The sequence below is a fragment of the Erythrolamprus reginae genome, chromosome 11 (assembly GCF_031021105.1).
Source record: "Erythrolamprus reginae isolate rEryReg1 chromosome 11, rEryReg1.hap1, whole genome shotgun sequence".
NCBI classification, from domain to species: Eukaryota; Metazoa; Chordata; class Lepidosauria; order Squamata; family Dipsadidae; genus Erythrolamprus; species Erythrolamprus reginae.
The window spans coordinates 15,111,024-15,120,795 of record NC_091960.1 but is presented as its reverse complement, the minus strand read 5'-3'; positions in this window follow the sequence as shown (position 1 = coordinate 15,120,795).

Genomic DNA, 9,772 nt, shown 5'->3' with positions numbered 1-9,772 from the left:
AAAAAGATAAAAATCTATGGTAATTTAAATTGATTCTAAAACTCATTAAGAGGCAGACATCCCCATTCATCCTAATTACAGTGTTCCCTCGATTTCCGCAGGGGATGCATTTCGAGACCACCCTCGAAAGTCGAATTTCCGCAAAGTAGAGATGCGGAAGTAAATACACCATTTTTGGCTATGGACAGTATCACAAGCCTTCCCTTAACACTTTAAACCCCTAAATTACCATTTCCCATTCCCTTAACAACCATTTACTCACCATTATTACTGGTACTCACCATTGAATAAGACACTTAGTGATCCTGATATTTATAAACATAATTATTTATTAACAATAATTTTTTTTGTTTTTTATTTGGAAAAATTATTAGTTTAGCAATGACATATGATGTCATCAGGCGGGAAAAACCGTGGTACAGAAAAAAACCATGAAGAATTTTTAAATTAATATTTTTTTAAAAACCGTGGTATAGGCTATTCGCGAAGTTCGAACCCACGAAAATTGAGAGAACACTGTATTCTTCATTCATGGGCCAGGGCAGGGGTGGGCTAGTGAAAATGGGCCTCCACCCCAGAGCACCCAATTTGTACTGAAAGACGTTGAAAGAAAATGCAGGGCGTCCTGCATAAGCCATGCCCACAGTGTGGTAGTAAAAATTTTGGTAGCCCTTCACTGGGCCTGGGGTATTAAAAATTCTTAGTGCTCCCATGCTTGTCGACAGAGATGTTTTTGGGGTTTTACAAAAGACTGGGCAGGTGGGGGTGGTGCGAATCAATTATTATCAGGGGATGCCTTATTTTGGGGGAAACAAGATATTAGTTGGAGCCACTCCAGCTTCATGAAAATTCAGGGCACCTTCTGTGCGTAAAAGGAGACTCCATAAACCTTGATCCTACACACTTAAAACTTGCACTCCAAAAGCAGGAATACAGTGGTACCTCTACTTAAGAACGCCTCTACTTAAGAACTTTCCTAGATAACCGGATGTTCAAGATTTTTTTGCCTCTACTTAAGAACCCTTTTGTACTTAAGAACCGGAGCCTGGAAAAATTTCCCAGGAAATTTGAGAGCGGCACGAAGGCCCAGCCAGTTTCCTGCCATTCCCCCTGGGTTTCTCTCTCTGGCACAGTGTACGGGAGGCAGCCTCAGGCCAGGCGTTTGCTCCTCCTCGCTGCCTCAGAGTCCCTCTTTTTTTTAAGTCTTAAAGTTTTGGATTTTTTTTGATTCCCCTCACCTTCCTTCGGCAGCAACTGTCTTCCTCCTCTTCTTCTTTCTCCTCCTCCTCCCACCCAAATTCCATGCTTTTATTTCTTTCCTAATGGGTTTGCACCCATTGTATTTGCTTTTACATTGATTCCTATGGGAAAAATTGTTTCTACTTACAAACCTAAGAAGCTGGTCACAGAATGAATTATGTTCTTAAGTAAAGGTACCACTATAGTTTTAAATGTAAGACCAGCATGCTGAGTGAGATTAAAACTGTCCAAGAACAACAACAACAAATTCTATCTGCAGCTGGTTAGTGTGGAACAGTTAAAGGCCATTGCTGGGGAAAGAATTAGAAGAGGCCATCTGACTTCTCCTGCCGGCTGGCCTGGAGCCCATCCTGGGAAAGCGGCCCAGAGGAGAGGTCAGTGGTACAAACTGACCTTGTTGGGAGAGACATGTGTGCCCTAGAAATCTCTGCCTTCACAAATAGCCCAGCGATGTTGCAGGAAATATTGACATCTATCTGGAGGACACCACCTTGAGAAAGGTTTCGGTAATGGCTGGAGTGAGTTCCCAAGTCCAGTTTTTTAAAAAAATTTCCTCCCCGCTGGTTCCTTAACTACTTCTGCTTCTTCCAGCATAGTTACTTTTTAACACATCTCAACTGAACAAGCCGATTACACAATGTTTCTGCCCAGAACATTAATTGGAGCAGCAGTTAATTGGAGAGGGGGAAAGGCTCAAAAGAGCCTTAGGGTCACAGCACATTGAAAAAGCCAGTTTGTGGTTGAATATTCCTTGATGTCTGTTTAAATGTTAATCTGTTGTAATGGGTTAATGAGCACACATGGGGTGATATCTTACATTCCACCTCACCTGTTGCTCTTTAACAAACCCTAAGCTGTTTCCCAGGCAGGCACATTTACTAGCAAAGAGATTGCAGCTGTTCTCTCTGCAGATTCATAGACCAAGTTTATAGACTTAAGTCAAGCCAAAAACAGAGAAAAGTGTTAATTTTTTGAATAGAACAACCCAGTTGGAAGGGACCTTGGAGGTCTTCTAGTCCAACCTCCTGCTTAGGTAGGAAACACTACACCACTTCAGACAAATGGATATCCAACATCTTTTTAAAAACTTGGAGTTTTGAAGCATTTATAACTTCTGGAGGCAAGTCCTTCCACTGATTAATTGTTCCATCAGGAAATTTCTTAGTTCTAAATTGCTTTTCTCCTTGATTAGTTTCCACCCATTGCTTCTTGTCCTGCTCTTGGGTGCTTTGGAGCAGTGTTTCCCAACTTTGGCAACTTGAAGATATCTGGACTTCAACTCCCAGAGTTCTGGGAGTTGAAGTCCAAATATCTTCAAGTTGCCAAGGTTGGGAAACACTGCTTTGGAGAATAAGTTGACCTCTGTGACAACCAATGTTCCCTCTAATTTTTGTTTTGGTGTGTGCCTGTGAGATATTGGAACAATCATGTCACCCCTACTCCTCCTTTTCATGAAACCTGACATACCTCATTCTAGCCACAGTTCTTCATATGTTTTATCCTCTAGGCTCTAATCCCTATGTTGCTCTTCTCTGCACTTTACAACATGGCTACCAAAACAAAATTTTTGTGTGCAAGCAACTCTCGGCAATGCTACAACTCTAAAGCAGCCAAAGCAGTGTCACTCAACATCCCTTCCTCCATAATGGGATTATAGAAACTTTAGTTACAATGGCCATCAACTGGCCACTTCAGTAACAATAGCCCAGAAAGCTTAAGGCCACCTGACCATTTGCACTTAACTAGTGACAGATTTTTGCTGCATTATCTGTGTGTCATGGCCTTCATTTGATTATTATTATTTATTATTATTATTGATTAGATTTGTATGCCGCCCCTCTCCGTAGACTCGGGGATTGATTGATTGATAGATAGATAGATAGATAGATAGATAGATAGATAGATAGATAGATAGATAGACTTACTTACTTTCTATTTGTTTGTTTGTTTGCTTGCTTGCTTTCTTGCAGATACCAGAAAATTGTGAGTTATAGTCTCGTTTTAGACATGAAGGTCAGATGGGTGACTTTGGGCCAGACACATTCAGCCCGCTCTTCCTCACAGGGTGGCTTGTCATGGGGTAAAAATAAAAAGAGGGAAAGACTATTAGGTATATTTGCTGCCTTGTGCTGTACATAATAATAATACAAGCAGGATATAAATAAGTCACCCTTAGCTAGATCGATGTCACAGTAGCTCCTCCCACATCCTAACTACCTTTATTCCAAAGAAAAGCCATAAATGTGAATCAAAACAATTAGGCTTGGTTACCTTTTACCTGAAAGGGAGTTCAGGTGATTGTCTTGACTCAAAACAGTAGCCATGGAGACAGAATAAGGAGCAAGGAATGTTATGCTGGTCTACTTTTCTGCTGGTTCAAGGATAATAGCATTGAAGCTCAATGGGGGAGAAAAACCTCTAAGAGCTTTGCTTAAAGTGGTTGCAAGGAGAGAAAAATGTGTGCTAGACATTTTGGCTTAATTTGTTGTGCAGTTACAGTCAGTAAATGGGCTCACACTGTGTACTAAGACAGTGATGGCCAACCTTTTTGCGCCGAGTGGCGAAAACGTGTGCATGCATGTATGAAAGTAAGCATGCACACCTGCACACCCATAAGGTAATGCGCATATGACATCCCTGTGTGAACCCCCATGCTCCCCACATGTGCCCCGGACTCCATGTGTATGCCCTGCCATCTGCACCTCCACGCACATCTGCCACATGCGCCCACCATGTGTGCAACAGAAATTTGAAAACCAGCTGGCTGGCAGGAGGCGCACATGCATGGTGAGTGGAGCTGACCTAGAGTGACAACTCACATGCCCATAGAGAGGGCTCCACATGCCACAGGTTCACCATGACGGCACCTAGGCCATATTGACCTGGTATTCACATAATATCCTTCATTATTAATTACAGTCTTGGCTTAATATGTCGGGTAAACCTAGATTATGCAGCATACAAAACAGAATATGGTTTAGTGCAGTTTTTCCCAACCTTGGCAACTTGAAGAGATCTGGACTTCAACTCCCAGAATTCCCCAGCCAGCTTTTGCTGGCTGGGGAATTCTGGGAGTTGAAGTCCAGATCTCTTCAAGTTGCCAAGGTTGGGAAACACTGGTTTAGTGTGTGGCCTGAACCCAGTCTCCTTTATCTTATGCAGGACAGTGAAGAGCTGCAAAATTTTTTACTACCATACTGGGGGTATGGCTTATTTTGTGGGTGTGGCTTGCCAGCCATGTGACCAGGTGGGAGTGGCTTGATGATCATGTGACTGGGAGTGGCTTAAAGTCATGTGACTGGCTTAACGTCACTCACATCAGGAGTTTGGTTAGGGTTAGGGTGTCTGGCCTCCTCGCCTCGAGATATAATTATCCTATCTATTTACTAGTACTAAACATCCAAAATATTATTATTATTATTATTATTTTATTATTATTATTATTATTATTTTATTATTATTATTATTATTATTATTATTATTATTATTATTATTATTATTAATGATTAGACTTGTATGCCGCCCTTCTTTGAAGACATATATATTACATATAGGCAGACAAAAATATACATTATATACTACATAAACTGTATGCGTATGTACACACACACACACGCACAGCTATTCTAAAATTATACACATTCAACCTCATTTACTGCAATAGGAAAAACATACCCAGAGCCCAAAAGGGACAAAAAAGAAAAAAAAGTTATTTTTTTTCTATCGGTTCTGCATATCTGACAAAAACCTTTCTACCCGTAGGAGCCATCACTGTCAAACTCAAGACCTGGGAACTGGATCCAACCCACGGGGTGCTTAGATCTGGCCCACAGTGTCTCTGCCACTGAAAATGGTGCTCAGCGGTGGGGCAGGGGGGCGCAGAGAGCTGATAACTCTCTCCAACTCCTGGCAGTGGGTTGCAGCAGGAGGTCATTGTAGCCAAAAATGGTGTTCGGAGCCCGTTTAGCAGGCAGATCACTCGGGCCACCACAGGTGCCTCCAACATAAGTGATGTCGAACTGACCACACTACCCTGGCCATGCCCCCCAAAGGTCAAATACAACCAGGGGTGGGCTACTGCTCAGACGAGGGGGAACTCCTGCCTGGACTGTGGGGGGGATGCAGTGGGGTAGCAAAAATGGATCTCCACCCCAGAGCACCCAATTTGCACTGAAAGATGTTGAAAGAAAATGCAGAGCGTCCTGCATAAGCCACGGCCACAGTGTGGTAGTAAAAATTTTGGTAGCCCTTCACTGAACACAACCTTGATGCGGCCCTCAATGAAATCAAGTTTGACACTCCTACGATAAGGGAATGAAATTTTATTAAGCATACATTTACCAGAAATTATGGGAATTGCAGCTCACCCATATCTGAAAATTAACAGTCTTAAGTGATGGCAGAGTAAAGTCAATATTAAATACTAGTAAAATTAATACTACTAATATTAATATTAAATATTAAATACAGCATATGAAATAGTAAAAAAAACAATTAAACTTTTTATTTTTGTCAAGAAAAGCAAACCAAGGTTAACTTGGTCAAAATCATTGGAAAGTATTTGAGGAGCAGCACCACCTATTGGTTAGGTCATGTTATCATAAATCTGTGCTCATCTGTTTGGGAAAAGAAAGAAACCTTAGATCAGTGATGGGGGATCTATGACAGGCGTGTGCATTCCTTCCTTCCTTCCTTCCTTCCTTCCTTCCTTCCTTCCTTCCTTCCTTCCTTCCTTCCTTCCTTCCTCATTGTGGCCAGTAAGGGCCCACAGAGTCAGCCTTCTCCAGGTCCCTTCTGCCAAACAATGTTGGTTGGCGGGACCTTGGGGAAGAGCCTTCTCTGTGGTGGCTCCGACCCTATGGAATCCAGAAAGCCATTAAAACCTGGCTTTTCCGGCAGGCCTGTATGATTCTTTTAAAGATATTATTTATTGTTATTACTGATTTTATTATGTATTTGTGATTCTATTTTAATATTATTGTATTTATCCCATTTGTTAGCCGCTCTGAGTCTGCCTTGGAATGAGTGGCCTATTAATACAATTAATTAATTAATTCCTCCATGACTGCCCATTACAGTCAATGACTCTTTTTTTTCAGAGGCTGCACAAAAATTGGGGTGATTTTCTGAGGCTGTAGTTGCCTGGAAGAGCATTCTCTGAAGCCGCTTCAAAAACAAAGGCCTTGCATGACGCAGAGCCACCTCAGGGAGGCTGCTGAGGCCCATCAATGGAAGGAGAAACTGCCTGAAGGGAACTAGCAAATCCTGAGGAGCACTGGGCCATGGGAGCAATCCCCTCATTTCCCAAAGGTCATACGCTTGGGAAATGACATGAGTTAGCCTCTTTTGAACGGCCGCTGTGGTGTTATAGGGCAGAAGTTGAGCCCTAGTTTTTACCTCAGGCCCAGGTTTGGCACTGCCACTAAATGCCACTGTTCAAAGTGACCTATTGGGGGGGTGGGGGGATGAGAAGATAGAGAATTGTTGGGGGGGGGGCTTCTCTGTGGGCCCCCCAGGCTCCCCTGAGGTCTGTAGTGCTCCTACCCTACTGGCCTTCAGAAAAAGGTTGAAGACCTGGCTCTGCGCACAGGCCTGGGGGCTGTGAGAATTTACAGCTTATCTCCAGCCAAACATCATTTGACTGGTATGCATAATTTATTTATTTATTTATTTATTAGATTTGTATGCTGCCCCTCTCCGTAGACTCGGGGTGGCTCACAACAATAACAAAGACAATATAAGAACAAATCTAATAATTTAAAAAACACTAAAAAACCCCATTATTAAAAGCAAACATACACACAAGCATACCATGTATATATAAACTGTATAGGCCCGGGGGAGATGTCTCAGTTCCACCATGCCTGATGGCAGAGATGGGTCTTAAGAACTTTACGAAAGGCAAGGAGGGTGGGGGCAGTTCTGATCTCCGGGGGGAGCTAGTTCCAGAGGGTCGGGGCCGCCACAGAGAAGGCTCTTCTCCTGGGTCCCGCCAAACGACATTGTTTAGTCGACGGGACCCGGAGAAGGCCAACTCTGTGGGACCTAACCGGTCGCTGGGATTCGTGCGGCAGAATAATGGTATGGAAGTACAGTATTGATTGAATGGGGGGGAGGGTATTGTTAGTGTTTATTGAGGTTTTTATGTTGAGGTGTTTTAATCATTATTAATGCTCGAATTAGACTTTTCATAGTACAGTTTTTATTGTTGTGAGCCTGAGTCCTGCGGGATTGGGCGGCATAAAAGTCAAATAAATAGATAGATAGATAGATAGATAGATAGATAGATAGATAGATAGATAGATGGATGGATGGATGGATGGATGGATGGATGTATGGATGGATGGATGGATGGATGGATAGAAATCAATCAATCAATCAATCAATCAATCAATAAATAAATAAATAATACATAGTTTCTCTTTTTTCAGAGCCACTATTAATGTTGTTACATTTATTTCTATGGAGGTGTTATTTATTTATTGTATTATAACTTAAGATAGCGAAAATATCCAACACAACTTCCTCCTCCTTTTTTTCTGACATGAACCTGTGAGGTGGGCTGATCTGAAAGAGTGAATGACTGGTCCACAGTTACTCACCTTGGCTTTTGAAATCATGGTCCCTCACGTTCTATTTTGGGGCCTTCACCACTGGACCAAATTGGATCTATGACACACCTGCAGTAAAGCATTCTTTTGACATGCTCAAGTCAAAAGCTTGGCCATTACTACACTAGGTAGTATAGTGCACACTACTACACTTGACATCTCCAACTGGGGGTTCCTGGAGGTTATTTTTAAATCTAATATATCTGAACTGGGCAGGCACATATTAGATACACATTTTAAGACATCTCCCTCTAAGTTAAATATCGTATTTTTCAGAGTATAAGACACAACTTTTTCCTCCTTAAAAGAGGCTGATAATTTGGCCCCCAGCCCTAACTAGCTGCTAACAATGTTCCCAGCACTTACCTCGCAGGCTCTTTCATTTTTCTCTCTGCAAAGAATGTTTTCCAAGCCCTAAGTCTTTGCAGGGTTTTTCTCATTGCTCTACTTGCTTTGAATGTTTCTTTCCAGGTGCTAATGATGTTCCCAGGTCTTACTGGCTTGCAAGCTCTTTCATTGTTACTCTCTCCAAATAAAGTTTTTTAAAAACCCTAATCAGGGGATAAAATAATGTGCTGAAACTGACCAGACTTAGGACTAGATGAATCCCTGGCAAGCAGATTATTTCCCCTATTTTCCTCTCCAAAAACTAAGGTGCGTCTTATACTCCTGTGCGTCTTATGCTCCGAAAAGTACAGTATATATCCAAAAAGAAAAAAAATGCTGCAGAAAATCCCTCCGATTGAGCCAAGCTTCATCCTGAATTTGCAATAAGGGTACTTCCAACAATGAAAAGATCGCCCTGCAAAAAAACTGAGATTTGCATGGTGTCAGTGGAAAGAACTCACACATTTGGTGAAATGCTGTGAAATGTTGACTAATCACAAGTCCTCCATTCACCCTTGTATGAAAGATTCATACTGGAACTGAGACAGGAAAAGCAAATCGTGGCTTCAATGATAGAAATTTAATGAGTTTTGCACAAACAGATCCTCACTAGACATAGTTTTTTACTCCAGAAAAATGGGCAAATATGCATTTCCCCTCCTACCCAAAAAGATATGTTGTATTTTTGAACACGGTTGACTCTTCATGATTCTCCCCCACCCTGCGCTGATTTTCTATTATGAATGGAACTTATTAAATATATCCTGCCTGAATGTGATTATTATAAATGCCATTTTCTTTAGAGACAACAGCTATAAAATAAATTGGGACTATACAATCTCTGTGCTTCATTTATCTTCAATGTCTGTAAACGTTTCGTGCCTTCTCATCAGTTCCATTGTTTCTTAATGATTTTTTTTTTAAAAAAAACCTATATTCACACACAAACGATCAATATGATTTTGAGGTCCTTCTGTGATAATTGTTTGCTTGCCTATGTGCCATCAAGTTGGTGTTAACTTTTAGTAACCACAATTGGGGCCAGAATTTCTGGTTGCCAAGCACCCAAATTTTGCTCATATGACTGTGTAGATGCTGTTAGAGTTGTAAATGTGAGGATGGGTTGTAACTTTAGATAGATTTTCTTCTTTATGATCTGTCCCCAACTGACTTCCTCAGAGCTTTCAATAACTTTTTTGGAGAAGGGGTATCTGTTATTGATTTGTTTGGGAGTTTTACTGGATATTACCGAACATTTTAAAAACCTGTTTCTGCATATTGGAGAAGAAACCATCCAGTCACTTGTGATTAGAAGCCTCAATAAATAAATATAAAAAAATAAATAGCAAGGGATTGGGTTTCATTATGTGTCTTCAAGTGATTTTTGATTCCTATCTTCTATCCCTAACCTGGCCTTTCAGGTCTTCTGATGGTGCTTGGTTTTTAGCAAAAACTGTTTTATCTACATATGCCCTTCCTTACTGATTTCTAAAAATAGAAACCCAGAACAGGAC